The following is a 16904-nucleotide window of genomic DNA, read 5'->3' as shown; positions in this document are numbered from 1 at the left end:
TTAAGAATTTATCTGTATATTCATTATTAGTCTAAATGTCTGTTTAGAAGTCTAATAACCTTTTTTATGTTTATCTCACCAGTTTTAAATCTGTAATGTTTCTCTTTTGAAACCTAACTTTCCTTTGTAGCTCACCTGAGCTGAAAGCTCAAGTGAGCTTTTCTGATCACATTTTGTCTGTCGTCCATCTGTCCGTAAACTTTTCATTTTTTCAAAATCTTCTCAAGAACTACGGGTCCAATTTCAACCAAATTTGGCAAAGGGAATTCAAAGTTGTGAAAATTAAGGGCCACACCCTTTTTCAAGGGCAGATAATTAATGAAAAATTCAGAGAAATTTTCAAAAATCTTGGGGTCAAAGTTTTACATAGGAATATATAGAGTAAATCTTTAAAAATCTTCTTCTCAGAAACTAATCAACCAGGAAAGCTGAAACGTGTGTGGAAGCATCCTTAGGTAGTGTAGATTCAAAGTTGTGAAAATCATGACCCCTGGGGGAAGGTAGGGGCAAAATGGAGGGTCGTAGTTTTACATAGGTATATATAGAGTAAACCTTTAAATATCTTCTTCCCTAATCAGCCAGGAAAGCTGAAACTTGTGTGGAAGCATCCTCAGGTAGTGTAGATTCAAATCATGAGTCCTTAGGGAATTATGGGGCCACATTTGGGGGGGGGGGGTTAGTTTGACAAAGGAATATATAGAGTAAATCTTTAAAAATCTTCTTCTCAGAAACTAATCAGCCAGATTCTTTATAATTGTTAAGACTTTGGCTCCAGGACAATTCTTCGGACTCACAAGAAGGTTTAAAGTTTGATGTAGGTTTATATCCCAGAGATAAACAATTGTTAAGGATCATTTGAGAACTGCAATACTCATCATGTGATATGACTATAAAATCATCCTGTAAGAAAAGAGACTTATGATTATAACATACGAGTATCCGGGGGGGGGGGGTGGATTTATTTATACAGGATCTACATGTATTATTGTACATTGTCCAGATAGTTTGTATTATGACTCTATTATGCTGATTTTATCAAACCTATTGTTCCTCAGGTAAGCGATGTGGCCCATGGGCCTCTTGAAAAAAGAAAATTAAACTGTACCTGTATGTTCCCCACGTTGTCATGTGTATTAGATACTAGTATTTATAGAGTATTGCATACTTATTACACGATTTTGCCTACAATTAAACGCTTTTGCAAACATCAGACATTTACAATATCTTAAAAATGTTTCGTTAAATTATATTAAAAAACCGCAAATAATACAACTCCAATGTTAAAAAGGTCTTAAATATCTTACACGACATTATTAAAATCTTACGGATTTGTTAAGAATATAAAGGAAAATATGTACTTGTGGTATGCAATTAAAGTTGGAAACAGGTATTTGACTATTTGAACCACTTTAAACCAAAGAAATCCGATTAAAATTACATGGTCTACAAAATTGTAGTACACGTTTACATTGAACTAATTTTGGTTTAACGTGGTCTTCGTACTGAAAATTAGTGACTTTTTAAGTACAATCTTGTATATAGCAACATATATCAAAAAGACATCCTATAAAAACGGTATATGCGTGGCTTAGTGGTAACGCATAGGACTTCGTGATTTTGCGGTTGCTTAAATAATTATGAGGCCGAAATGAAAAAAGTTGTATGTTTAGGGTAACCCGACCTAACCTACAAACAAGAGGCCCATGGCCCACATCGCTCACCTGAGGAACAATAGGTTTGATAAAATCACCTTAATGGAGTCATAATACAAACAATCTGGACAATGTACAATAATACATGTAGATCCTGTATAATTCCATCCCCCCCCCCGGATATTCTTATGTTTATAATCATTAGTCCCTTCCCAAACAGGATGATTTTATAGCCATATCACATGATGAGTATTGCAGTTTATCTATGGGATATAAAGCTACATCAAACTCTGAACCTTCTTGTGAGGCCGAAGAATTGTCCTGGAGCCAAAGTCTTAACAATTATAAAGAATCTGGCTGATTAGTTTCTGAGAAGATTTTAAAAGTTTTACTCTATATATTCTTATGTAAAACTTTAACCCCCCACCCATGTGGCTCCACCCTACCCCCAGGGATCATGATTTTCACAACTTTGAATCTACACTACCTGAGGATACTTCCACACAAGTTTCAGCTTTCCTGGCTGATTAGTTTCTTAGAAGAAGATTTTTAAAGACTTTCTCTATATATTCCTATGTAAAATTTCGACCCTCCATTGTGCCCCACCCTACCCCCAAGGATCATGATTTTCACAACTTTAAATCTACACTACCTTAGGATGCTTCCACACAAGTTTCAGCTTTCCTGGCTGATTAGTTTTTGGGAAGAAGATTTTAAAAGATTAACTACACAAATGTGTATATATTCCTATGTAAAACTTCGACCCCCACCATTGTGGCCCCACCCATCCCCAGGGATCATGACTTTCACAATTTTGAATCTACACTACCTGAGGATGCTTCCACACAAGTTTCAGCTTTCCTGGCTGATTAGTTTCTGAGAAGAAGATTTTTAAAGGTTTACTCTATATTTTCCTAATGAGTACGTAAACCTTCGACCCTCATTGTGGCCCCACCCTACCCCCAGGAGTCATGAATTTCACAACTCTAAATCTAAACTAACTGGGGATACTTCCACAAAAGTTTCAGCTTTCCTGGCTGATTAGTTTCTGAGAAGAAGATTTTTAAAGATTTACTCTATATATTACTATGTAAAACTCCGAGCCCCCATTGAGGCCCCAACCACCCCCAGGGATCATGACTTTCACAATTTTGAATTTACACTACCTGAGGATGCTTCCATACAAATTTCAGCTTTCCTGGCTGATTAGTTTCTGAGAGGAAGATTTTTAAAAATTTACTCTATAAATTACTATTTAAAACTTCGACCCCCCCCCCCACCATTGTGGCCCCACCCACCCCCAGGGATCATGACTTTCACAATTTTGAATCTACACTACCTGAGGATGCTTCCACACAAGTTTCAGATTTCCTGGCTGATTAGTTTCTGAGAAGAAGATTTTTAAAGATTTACTCTATTTACTGTTTGAAAAACAGCAAGTAAAACCATATTCAACTGGTAAACTTTATTGAATGTAGATCTGATGTAGATCTGATGTGGTAAATTGCTGAAACAAATTATAAGCAATTTATAAATACATGGGATAATATGCAAACTGACATTTTAACAATTCACACAATAATACATTTATATCATATATGTATATATATCATAGTTGTCATAAGAAATAAATTGACAATTATCAAAAAAGACGAATTCCAAAATGTGCACCCAGTATTGAAACAGTAGCCCGAGGGAAATTATGGAATGTAGGTAAAAAATGGAAACAATTTAATTGAAAAATATAAACATAGAATTCACACTTTATAGGTGTGCTGTGTACTTATTAATGACCAGTAAATCATATAAATGATGAAGGTATCCTTATATGTTTAACCTCAAGATATGTAAACACGAGAAAATATGGCGCCTACAACCTACTATAGTAACAGTCATTACGAGGGTGCTTATGTTTGCTTTTATAAACATGTCATGGCAAAAACAACAAATAAAATGAATATTTCATATATCTAAATGCATATGAAACTTACAATTTGAGGGGACAAGGATGAAACATGGAATATGTTGGTATAGAAAATGTGGTGTGATCCTGTCCTCTGGTAAGTCTGCCATCATCTGTGTTTCAAGGCCACGGCGAAGTTTTCGACAAGTCACGCAAGTGGGAATGAAAGATAAAATCATGCGCTTGCCTCCCAGAATCCAATAACCTGCGGTACGAAGTGTACCTTCAGTGAATAATCTCCCCTGATGTTTGACTTGCTCGTGAAAATGACGAATCAAAAGAACAGAGATATGACTGTTCTTGGGAAGAATAATTGGATTGATTTCCTTTGATGGTAAAATTCCAGCAGCTTTGTTCAATCTTCCACCAACACACATTAGTCCATTTTCATCTAAAAATGGTGCAAGTGTGGATATACTTGTGTCTTTGTTCAAAAGTTTTCCAGACTTTAAACTGTTTATCTCTTTAGAGAAGAATTCTTGTTGAATCTGTTTTAGGACAAAAGTCTCTGCTTCACGAATTTCATCATAACGGGTAAGTTGCATAGGTTTCTGGTCATGACAAGCTCTAAACCTGCGGCAAACTCGCTTGAGACAAGCAATACCCATTATGAGACAACTCCAACGATCAAATCGGTCACATTTCTTGGTTATGAGATCAGATCCTGTTGTTAATGGTAACGTCAGTTTGTGAACATATTACGGGTCTATCTATCGATTGGACGGACTTCTCTGTCACTATCAGGTTCAACAAGTGGAAACTGTGTAGGTTTCATTTCCGTCACATCACACAACCATTGTGGACCAGTAGTCCATGGTAACCGCATAATGCTGATCACATTAGTGTTGCATCTTGTACAAGAATCTGCAGGATTCTTTTCACTGGAAATGAAGTTCCATTGATTGGCATTAGATATTCGTAGAATACGATCAACTCGGTTGCTTACATACGTGTAAAATCTTCGAGTCCTATTACCAATGTAGCCTAACACAACTCTGCTATCTGTGTAATATCTCATGGTTTGCAATGGGATGCCAAGTTGTACAGATATGATCTCTGCGAGTTCCGTTGCTAGGACAGCTCCACACAATTCTAGGCGAGGAATGGTGTGGCCATTAAGAGGTGCTTACTTGCTTCTTCCCATAATGAATCGAACGCTTGTTTGTCCATCACTTACAGTTTTTATATATGCCGATGCTGCTATTGCCTTTTCTGAAGCATCTGAGAATATGTGAACCTCTGTTGTCTGGGCTGAGCTAACAGAAGTGTGAGACATCATACTGGGAATGGCGATATCACTGAGACAGTGAAGAGACGATTGCCACTCATTCCACTTTTGAAGATTATTGACAGGTAATGGTTCATCCCAGTCAACTCCTTCAGGTGAGCATTCTCGGAGAAGTATTTTACCGCTGATGATGATTGGTGATATGAAACCTAATGGGTCGAATAGGCTGTTTACAGTTGAGAGCAGACCGCGACGAGTAAAGGGTTTCTCTTCAGTAGGTACCGTAAACACAAAAGTATCGTCCTTCAGTCTCCAACAAAGTCCAAGAGATCTATGTATCATGTCATCACTATCTATTTCTTTCAGCTGTTCTCCATGATCACTGACATCAAAAGCGTCCATCACAGCTTGTTTGCTGGACGTGATTTTGTGAAGACGAATCTGACCTTCCTGTTTCATGGTTGACTGAGTACGCTTCATCATGCAGGCTGATAGCATCTGATTGATAAATTTGGTAAAGAGATTAACCCGTCATCAACGTAGAAGTTATGCTGTACAAAGTTTTTCACATATCGATCAGCGTGTTCGACAGTCTTAAGGAGTCCATAAGATGCAATAGCAGGCGACGGACTGTTGCCGAATACATGTGAAGTCATTCTGTACTCTATCATAATGAAATCTGGATTATTTTCTTTATACCAAAAGAAGCGTAGGTAATTGCGGTGGTCTTCATCAACACGAAATCGGTAAAACATCTGCCCTATATCTGCCTATATCTACCTCATCCTCCCTAAAGCGAAGCAAGATCCCAAGGAGACTGTTGATCATGTCTGGACCAGACATGAGTACTGAATTGAGGGAAACTCCACCATACTTAGCTGACGAATCAAAAACGCCTCTTATTTGGTCTGGTTTCTTTGGGTTACGAACGCCAAACAAAGGTAGGTACCAACAACCTGTGCTTGTTGGAGGTGGCGCAACTTCTGTTGCTCCACTGTTTAGAACTTTCTCCATGAATTTCAAAAACTGCCTTTTCTTTTCTGTATCTCTCTGTAAACTGTTGTGTAGTATCTGAGCTCGATGTAATGCTGTTGTTAGGAAGATCAGGTTGATTCTCTCGAAAAGGAAGAGGTGCAGTCCACATGCCGTCCTTGTCTTTAGTGAATGATCTATCCATCAACTTTAGGAATAGTCTGTCTTCTACCGATAAACCATTACAATCATCTTCAGAAGTCTTCATGAAGACATCTTCACCATGAAATTGTAAGTCACGCTCACCAATTATATTGCTAGACACAAGTGTTTGCTCTTTCACATCAATGTTGTTCTGACACGGTTGACTGCACGTAACTCTACCATCATTGAGAATAGACACGTTGTTGACATTCATGGAGGTTCTTCTATGAAGTCTACCGAGACACTGGATGAAAAATCAAATTTCAGCAAAACTGAAACTATATGGAAACCTTGCTGAAACTTGAAGTTGAAGTTTTATGTATAGTTTCCGCAATGCGGAAACCATTATATCGATTCAGCAAGTATCCGTTAGGTTTCAGTCAGCAGAAACTTTAGTCTAAGATTCCTGATGGTTTCCGCAATGCGGAAACTAAATTTGAATCGTGTGAATAGTTGTGTAAATTATTATGGAAATATCAATCAGTTTCAGAACATTTCCGCTAGGTTTCAGTATGCTGAAACTTTAGTCTAAGATTCCTGATGGTTTCCGCAATGCTGAAACTAAATTTGAATCATGTGAAAAGTTGTGTAAATTATTATGGAAATATCAATCAGTTTCAGAACATTTCCGCTAGGTTTCAGTATGCTGAAACTTTAAGTTAAGATTCCAAATGGTTTACGCATTGCTGAAACTATTTCTAAAATTGATTTGAGTTTAATAGTGATATCATTTATTTTCAACAGGTTTAAGTTTAATTCTAGCCTAATGATAATGAATCCGTACATACTAAAATGTATAGTAAGGTTTCAGCGTGACTGAAACTGTATGTATACATGTAACTATCTTCAAATGTGGCAAATAAGGCGATTAAGAACCTTACTAAGTAATTAATTGAATTTGAAAAGAAAAACTGATGTCTGATCTTGTTTAACAGGTCGGGTACACTACTTTATATGGATAGCATTATTTAACACGTGACAGTATTTTCGTCAAACAGATTCTCCAATCCAGTGAATGAATTGCAATGCATGACGGTCTACAACGTGTTTACGATTCAACAGACGCACATGGTTTTTGTCTGTTTTATTCACAATATTTAATTGCTTGCCGGAATGTTTGTACATCTTGATTTTTACTTTAGAAGGTAAAAAAGGAAAGATTACGTACCATTAACTTTGTTCTATGCTCACATTGAAAAATACTGTTGTTTTAGTTGATAAATTGTTGCTTCAAAAATTATCAGTATCAAACGACTGACAAACATACGCATACAAGTACAAACAGGTTTTGATAAGAAAAAGCTGTGTATTGGTGACTTTCATCATTGTGCACTAGAAATAAATACAGGTAACTGTACATTTTTAACATACGTGAATAGCCACGGTAGTAGAGATGCACAAATATACAAACACAGAAGCGCAAGCTGTGCAGCATATAGTATTTTGTCCGTTAAGCATTCTAAAGAATGTCCCTGAAGAAAATATCAACGTGCATTCTAATAATGTTGTCTTAAATATGGGATATTACGTGAAAAAAAGGGTACTCACTGCTTCCAATTCTATAGGACGTACCTCTCATTTGAACATTGACAATAGGGTATTTAAATAGGTTGATATAAGTTCTCATATGCAATATTTTTTAAATGTGAGCATAGAAATGGAAGTTCAGACATAATTGTCCATATTAATTTCATAAATTCTGAAAAATCATTCGAAATGAGTTTCCAAAGGACAATTCAAAATGGTATATATTTTCAATACGCTTTGTATACACTGAAACTTGTAGTAGCCCACAATGCCTTGCAACTCATTCACTGGATTGGTTTGTCGATAAAAGTAAACAGATGGCTAATTTAGTATGCAAATTTATGCCGACGTCACAAAATATAGTGGTCTCGACCTGTTTAATGCATATGATGAAATCATTAATCTTAGGTACTCGGGCACGTGTATACATGTGTATACATTCTTTGTCCAGGTAACCTCCTCTGTGATTTTCCTGTATATTCTGTGTGGATTGCAGGGTTTTTTCTGTCAGGAGTGAACAAAAGACTGTTACATAACATATACACAGTACGAAGCGTGAGTTTATAACTGGAGCCCAGCGGGAATTTTTTTTCAATTTGTGTGTACCTGAGTTAGTAAAACTGATAAGTAAATTATAATTATTTAGTAAAATGAATTAATTTACTTATTTTGTAAGACTCTTTCTTAAATCATTTAGTTATCATTTGAATGAACCTTGAGGTTCAGTAACTAATTAAGCAAACAAATTAAGGTAACGTCGTTGTAAATTTTTAGAAATCGTACCAAATATTCGTACAACCTGAAGTTTAGAGCTAATTCATTTCCTTTTTAATACCACGCCAACACATGTACACAGGAATTTTTGTTTTTAATTCTACAGTTGATAATAACAAGTAAAACCCACTTGGAGTTTGAGTCTAATATAATAATTGTTTAATTATTTACACGCATTTCAGACTTTACTACATGTATGACTGTATCATGATTCACTGGCGTCGGAAGCAAATTGAAAGTGGGGGGGGGGGGGCTAGACTAATCCTCAGAAATATTGAGGAAAAACCATAATTCCCAAAATCATGAAAATCTTAATCCGTTGGGGGGGGGGGGGGGGGGGTATACCTATACTAAATACTTCCGAAATTTTTTTTCCCCAAAATCATGAAATTCCTAATCCGTGTCGGGGGGGGGGGGGGGGTATTTCAAATTTCAAGGTAAATTTAGGAACAATTACATTTCCGGCGAGAAAAAGTGGGGGGGGGGGGCTATATGTCTATTGGTTAAGTCTAACTTTGCACTAAGCCCCCCCCCCGGTTCGACGCCTATGTGATTCGTGCATTTCTATACTTTGTATTTACTTTCTGTACTGTATACACAGATATTGATACATGTTTATGAAAAATGCACATGTTTCTGTTATAAGATATAATAAGCATTATTTATGATTTTACTGAAGTTTTACGTTATATTACAAAATCAGTTTAAAATCCAGCACTAGCCATGTGGTGCACGTGATTTTAATCCCATTTTTAAAATTTGATATTTCATTTGATGTAGAGAGTATACCAAATAATTAAAATTATATTTTGTTTATATATCAGTCCGACGTTTACGTCTTACTTCCCGGCTTGTTTAACGCGTTTGTATTTTAATTTCATAAGTATTCTTAACGTACTGTTCATCGCATGACCAGTCAGTGCACATGTGTAACTGTAAAATAATTGCCATCAATTCAGCGTAGTTGTAAATTCACCGTACGGATGAACGCTGTTAACCGGACCCCGTTAATTGATCGGCATCTAATTATATTTGTGATTTCTGTGTGTTCATGCAGAACCTGCTTTGTGATGAACATAATATTTTCACACCTCTATATTTTGAATAAGAATATGACCGCGTGCTTAGAATCGCGGTGAAAATTGGACAAGTCAAGACTAACTTGTCAGCAAACTATATATGGCTCTATCATATTTAGTTTGGCAAAATCATCAGTACATGTAAATAAAATATAGTTAAAGACAAAATCTGATACATTTGTCTCATTAAAACTTGTTTAATTTCATTAGACATTTGTAAACAAACGGTCGGCCATTTTTTTTTGGTTAATCACGTGTTACAAATACAATTGTAACAAACACACGCCAATACTTTGTCGTATTTAACCAGGAAATACTGACTCCGACAGTTCTTATTTAAAATAAATATACATGTAAAAAGCATACTATTCGGTAGAAAAATGATAATTTTGATTAAACATTATTCATTTTAAACTATCCCAAGATGCACTTTTCCAAGATTTAGCGGGTTCTGATTGGTCAGTATTGGCGCACTTTATGATTCCGAGCGTTAAAATAGACAAGAAGGTGCTGTTGTAAAATGGAGAATTGAGAAGCATTAATAGACTCTACAACAAGGAGATAATGCAGGAACGAAGAACTCATGTCAAGGTAACTTAATTCACAATATAGATACTCCCAATAACATTTTCAAGGCTCTAATTTATCTCTCATTTGTAAACGAGATCTCGCGCCATCAAATCAAGATGGCGTCATTTTTTCAAACTTGGTTCGGCGTTTTAATTTTTATTTTTATTACCGTATCTCTTTTAAATATACGTTTTGGCCAAGTTAACCATTTACCAACTTTATATGCATGATAATCAAGATTATCCAGGGTCTACACATATATAATTATATAAACGTCCCTAATATATGAATGCTTGGTTTGTAAACAAGACGAACAATGAATCTTTCGCACATTATACAATTTACAAACTCTAAATGTAACGAAAAATTTTTATTAATTAAATCCGGAAAACGAAATCTTTCACGTTTTTCTTTTTCAGCATTGACAGCATACAAAGTCAATGTTTCCGGTGATTAGTTGCATCATCTGTTCGGTGATTCGGGTGAATGTTTTGACCAGCTGGACGATGTGAACGCAAGGTATTGCTTTGAAATTGATTATTTTCACCATTAACTTATACATGTGTTGGGTGTTTATAATTTACTGTAGTAATTTTTGGGAAATCCAGGTCTAAGTTCTTGAAAAGGAGGTTGATGGGGGGGGGGGGGGGGGGGGGGGGGTGGGGTGTGAAACACACTTATTGTTGATAAGTTTTTCCATTGTTCAACAAACAATAATTGAATCAAAATGAAAATAACATAGCTTCAAACATAAAATGAAACATTTTAGACCAGATACTACTGTAGTCATTATATGACATAGTTTAAACAGCAACTGGCAACTGCATAGTAGCTTCTATATTCAGAATTTTATTCAGAATGCTTTTATTACATGTTAGGCTGAATGACTTATGTTTATTGTTTAAAAATCTAAATGAAACTTTATTATTCATGTTTAAGATAAATAGAACAGACATAAAGTACAGCCCAGTGAAAAGAACAAGTTCATTGCAAGAAGAAGAATTTTAATGCTACCACTGTCCAGAACTACTAAGTCTGCTGTACAGGGTTGGCAAAAAAGCGGGAAATACTCATATTTCCCTGGATGGTGGGAAATACTGGGAATTCCCAGGAATTACTGGTATTTCCCGGGAAATACTGGGAAATAAAGTTTAACTACGTATTAAAGTACTTCATACTTAGTCTTAATCAAATCTGTTGGGATGTACACAAGAGTACACCTTGTCAGCTATAAAATTTTATAATAGTCTTTAATTTTAACAATTTTTGACTGGCCAGTAATTCATTGGTTATCTTCTGATGAATATTCCAAACATGGTTCATTCATACACAATTGTTATTTGTTTTTAATAAGACTTAAGTCAGGTATAGGTGCATCGATACAGTTATCATAAACATGATATCAAAAGTTCCAATTTCTGATTATTTAGTGTACTATGTGAAAATGGGCCAAGAAAGTTATGAATATAAGGTGTGACCTGTGTCACTTTCTCAGTATGCAACACACTTGAGAAGCCAATTAGCCCCACTCATAGTCATAGTATATATCTCCCCAAAACAGGAGCACAAAACTGTCAAGAGTCAATTATTAAAACAACATGTGTGATTATTTAATTGTTATTTGTAACACCTATAGTAATTGTGACAGTTTATTTTGTGCTTTGAATTATAAATCTGTAAAACACTAAACTTGGGGTACAAAAAGCTAGGCTAAAATTTGTACTCTAGCAGCTGTAGAAGTCTCTTTGAATATGTGATCTGGTGAATTTAACATTCATAAACTGACAGTGAAATGGCCAACCCTGCTGCTGTAGCCATGATATTTGTGATCATATGAGTGCTTCACCGGTCTGGACAGTGCTCGAAAGTCCCCCAAAAAGGCCTATTTCCATAAACTCTACGACCCGACTAAACCTCTGCAGAACAAGACTTTTTAACTGTAAAGTATTCTCATTTCAAAAAACCTATAAACTATAAAAGTACTTTTTTATATGATCAAATACCAGTATATTACAATGTCTGTCTGTAAGCTAGAATCTAAGGAAATCACATGGTTTTGACTTATTAAATGATTGATTAGACCTTGTAGATATTAACTTTCATTTTCTGAAATAATTTGTCATATTTGCAAATATGGCATAAAATATTAGACTCCATGTAACATATATCCTCACACCTCCAAGTTGATAAGTGTTAACTACTTTTTTTCCCATTTTCTTTGTTTAAACATTTATTGATAACTTAGTTTTGATTTGCAGCAATATATGAAAAATTAAGAAACCAATCTTAAATGTAAAAACACTGCATTAGGAGATGAATGCATGGGTCATAGAAATGATAAAATACACCAAACAATATTCAATTATGTCATATATGAAAATATATAAAGACAACATATACCCCATGTATTACAATTTTTATATAACAAAATTACTTGGATGGAAAGTTGTTTCCAAGTGGGTTTTATTTTAATCTGTGTTATGTAACTAATATATAATAATTTTATTGGAATGAGCTTTTTTATCATATTAAGTAAAATGCTGGTATTGATGAGAATTGTAAGATGAATGATCTGTGTGATACTTTGTATTTTATACAGTCATGCTACAAAAAGCAAGTACACGTACATGTAGTAATACTTGTCATATATAAACAATGTATATTTTACTTCATGTCTTGGATTTAAAGATATTAATGTAGGTAAAGTAGTGAAATGTAGGAAGGTAAACCATGTGTAAAGAAGAATATTCATCAGGAATGAAGTGTGTTGCAATCAGCATAATTAATTAAATGTGTACGTCATATTTTTGCACATGATTTGACAGACTGCTCCATTGTTAGCTTTTTATTGGCCAACAAGCTTTTCATATCTCCCTCTGGGTCATCTATTAAATACTGACAGGCTTATGATATTAAAATCTGATCAGTTGGTACATCATGGGTGGAAATGAAAAGTTCACTTTGGACTTAATGGATTATCAAAAAAATAATATGAAATCCTGTTCTATTGTAAAACTTTAGATTATATTACTAACAAAGAAAAGGTTTATCCCAACTTGTAAGTGGGTCACTTTGACCTCATTTTGAAATTTATTGACATATTCAAATCAAATCTGGGTCATACCTCTATAGTCAACTACTATCTTGTAGTGTATTTTTTTTTTTAAAGATGGATACTTTAGACTTTTCAAAAATATTTTATGGTGTACATATTCATTGTAGTTCAAAACAAATTGAGACAAGTGTATCATGTTCATGTAACAGTGAAGTTTTCTTTGTTTATTCATGTACGTGCAGTTATTTTGTAAATTGCATTCATATTTTTAAAAAATTAAGATCTTTGTTGCATTTTTAAAGGGAGATTTGATAGGCATTTAATCGAAATGAAAAAAAAATACAAATGTAAAGATTTCTATGGGAGTTAAAAAAAAATTTTCTTGTGCAATTTTATCATTTTTTAAATAAAAGCCCCTAATAAGGGAATTGCCATATGGATGTTTCTCCATTATTGTATCTTGGCTGTATTTTATTTATTATTGGAAACAATTTCAGATTTTTGAACAAAATAAATTTGGAACTGCTTGAAATTGATTTGTTTTTACATAAAGTAGAAACCTTGCTCAGCTTTTGTGAAAGCAAAAATTTAAAAAGTTTCAGTAAGTTTCAGTTGCGGAAACCCTTTGTAAACAATATGTTTCCCAATTGTATATGGAGGTTGAAACTATGCAGAAACTTAAAGTTTCAGTAAGTTTCCGTAGCGGAAACCATTTGTAAACAATATGTATCCCACACGTATATGGAGATTGAAACTATGCAGAAACTTCAAGTTTCAGTAAGTTTCCGTTGCGGAAACCATTTGGATTCATGGACAGCCTAAGTTTCAGCACTGCGGAAACTTAATGAAACTTGGTTTCCGTGCTGAAACCTGTCGGAAACTTAAAGTAACCTTAAGTTTCCGCAGAGTTTCCAAAGGGTTTCCGCAGCGCTGAAACCAGATATTTCATCCAGTGGAGACAAACGTCACCAATTATAGCCCAACCAAGACTAAGTCTTTGAGCGAATGGTTCCTCTCGAGGTCCAGTGATCTGCTCTTCAATGTGGTGGGCCTCAATCAAGTCTCTACCAATAAGGAGCTGTATTTTTGAATTCACATCAAGCTCAGGTATACTAGATGCAATTCTGAGAAGGTGAGGGTAGCTCTTAACAACTTCTGGTGTAGGAATTTCAGAAGTTTCGTTAGGGATGTCATCACATTCCATCAGAAGAGGAAGGTCCATTGTCACAGCTGTGTCCAATGATCGTAACTTCATACCATCTGCTTGCCGACCATTTTGGGCTGTCTTTCCCATACATGTTGTCAAAGTGTAATGTATGGGAGAGGACATAATGTTCAAGGCATCAAATAGCTCTGGAGATGCAAGAGACTGGTTGCATTGGTCATCCACGATTGCGTAAACACGATACATGTTGTTTGGATAGTCTGTGTGAAATACATCCACAGGGAAAATTTTGCTGCATGATCTGCCTTGATAATGGTCGCCACAGAATGTAGTACACTTGACACTAGTGTTTGTTGAAGCTTTCATAGGTACAGGCGATATGTTGTCTGTTTCTGACTTCATGGTTTGTAGAGCTGAGTTATACATTTTCTCCCCGCCATGCATGCTTGGGCTTGATGATGGACCTTTGTTTATATGCAAAGCTGTCGTATGATAAACACTCCCACAAGCCGTACATTGGATTTTGACTTGGCAGTCCTCTGCTGTATGACTAGTTGAGGTGCAACATCTAGTACAAATGTTTTTACTTTGCAAGAAGTTCTTACGTTCAAAGTACGGTTTTGCACGGAAGGCTCTACAATCATGGATACTATGATTTGCCGTATGATATAGAAAATGGACGTTGTTGTTGTTGTCTGTTGACACCTCAGACTATTTGGAGTATACCGGTCTCTTAAGAGCTGGTTGTCGGCTGTTGGTGAATACAAATGCCGGATCATTTCTGATTTCACTCATTTCGCGTACAAATGTCACAAAATATGAAAATGGTGGGAACGGCACTTTGTTTAACTTATTGTAATTGGAGGCTTTGGCGATCCAGTTTTCCTGCAGGTGAAATGGTAATTTGTTGATGATAGGATTCACTCCAATTGACGAGTTAAAATACGATAGACTTGTAGAAAATGTTGAATTGGCCATCAGTGATTCTATCTTAATGAGAATGTTTAACAAGTCATACAGGCGTTTGTTTTCAGCTGATGTCACTGATCGGAAGTTTTCTAGCTAGTGACGTATCGACGCTTCGATCATTTCTGGTCTCCCGTACATCTCATCAAGTCTTGTCCAGATTATTTGAAATGCTTCCTTAGGTTTCCCAGGATTTGCATTGCGAATTCCAATTGCTGTAAGTTTGGAATTGCCAGTGAGTCTATTTAACATTAACTCAAGTTCTTCATTACATAAAACTTTTAGTTCACTGACAATATTAGTAAATGTTTCCTTCCAGACATTGTTCGACTCTGGCGAGTCATCAAAGTTTGAAAAACGTTCAGGAAGCATTTGCTTTTTAATCATAAGCAGGGCCATTTAAGATAGCACATAATGCGATTCAGTTGTGGGTATCTAGACATCAACAGGATTGGAAGCGATATTTTCCACAAACTTCTGTGTTCGTTCCCCTGAACTCTCTCTCTCTCTCTCTCTCTCTCAATGTCCGCAAGGTCTTGCTCCATTGAAAGTTCATCATCACTAGCACTCTGTTCTTGTTTCAGTAAATCTAAGTCAATGTCCAACTCACACTTTTTTCTGTTGATTTCAGCTATACGTATTGATTCATCTTCCTCAAGGCGAAGTTTCTGTTTTCCTAGCTCTGCTTCTTTTTTCATTATTTCTAACTTCCGCTCTTTTCTTCTTTTCCTCTCAGTGCTGGTTGTTGATATTTCTGAGGCTGTTTCTAAGAGGTCTAATTTTGCAGCTTTGATGTTGTCTAGCGCTTTGTAAACCACTGACTATCCTTTCTCAAAGTCCTCGGTACATCATTTCATCTCGCTTTTACCTTGTTCACTTCTGGAGTGTCTTTGTAGAAAGACAAGGTACTGTTTAATACTATTGTGAAACTCACTGAATGTGTTCTCTATATCACTCTGTAAGATTTAATATTGTTCAATAGTTCTGTCACATTTTTGCACTCGTAGAATGCATTTTTCGACTTTCCCCCATGTTTCGAATAAAGGTTTTTTATATTTGGAACTTTCCTCTTCAAATGCCAGGAGCCCTTTTTCACTCAAGATAACATCACGTTTATCTTTGGTAGAGGTGTTGGTTTCTTCAATCTCGTTCTGGGAATCACCGTTCCGTGGCAAGGGGAGCCCTCCAGTAGCCATGTTTCCTTGCCCCTCAAATTCAATTTACTTTACTGTTTGAAAAACAGCAAGTATAAACATATTAAATTGATAAACTTTATTGAATGTAGATCTGATGTAGATCTGATGTGGTAAATTGCTGAAACAAATTATAAACAATTTATAAATACATGGGATAATATGCAAACTGACATTTTAACAATTCACACAATAATACATTTATATCATATATGTAAATATATCATAGTTGTCATAAGAAATAAATTGACAATTATCAAAAAAGACGAATTCCAAAATGTGCACCCAGTATTGAAACAGTAGCCCGAGGGAAATTATGGAATGTAGGTAAAAAATGGAAACAATTTAATTGAAAAATATAAACATAGAATTCACACTTTATAGGTGTGCTGTGTACTTATTAATGACCAGTAAATCATATAAATGATGAAGGTATCCTTATATGTTTAACCTCAAGATATGTAAACACGAGAAAATTTGGCGCCTACAACCTACTACAGTAACAGTCATTACGAGGGTGCTTATGTTTGCTTTTATAAACATGTCATGGCAAAAA

The 16904-nt window shown here is 35.4% G+C and overlaps 1 protein-coding gene and 1 long non-coding RNA gene across 2 annotated transcripts in view; both read left to right on the top strand.

Annotated features, from left to right (window-relative positions):
• Positions 1-16904, top strand: part of LOC105318534 (carbohydrate sulfotransferase 15) — a 39561-nt gene that overhangs the window by 16007 nt on the left and 6650 nt on the right. The gene's annotated exons all lie outside the window — the stretch shown is intronic.
• On the top strand, positions 9196-13378 carry LOC136275833 (uncharacterized). Its single transcript, XR_010714329.1, has 3 exons — positions 9196-9990; positions 10389-10488; positions 10909-13378. It is a non-coding gene; the product is annotated as an uncharacterized lncRNA (long non-coding RNA).

The sequence above is a fragment of the Magallana gigas genome, chromosome 5, assembly GCF_963853765.1.
Source record: "Magallana gigas chromosome 5, xbMagGiga1.1, whole genome shotgun sequence".
NCBI classification, from domain to species: domain Eukaryota; kingdom Metazoa; phylum Mollusca; class Bivalvia; order Ostreida; family Ostreidae; genus Magallana; species Magallana gigas.
This window is presented reverse-complemented; position numbering and strand designations above follow the sequence as displayed.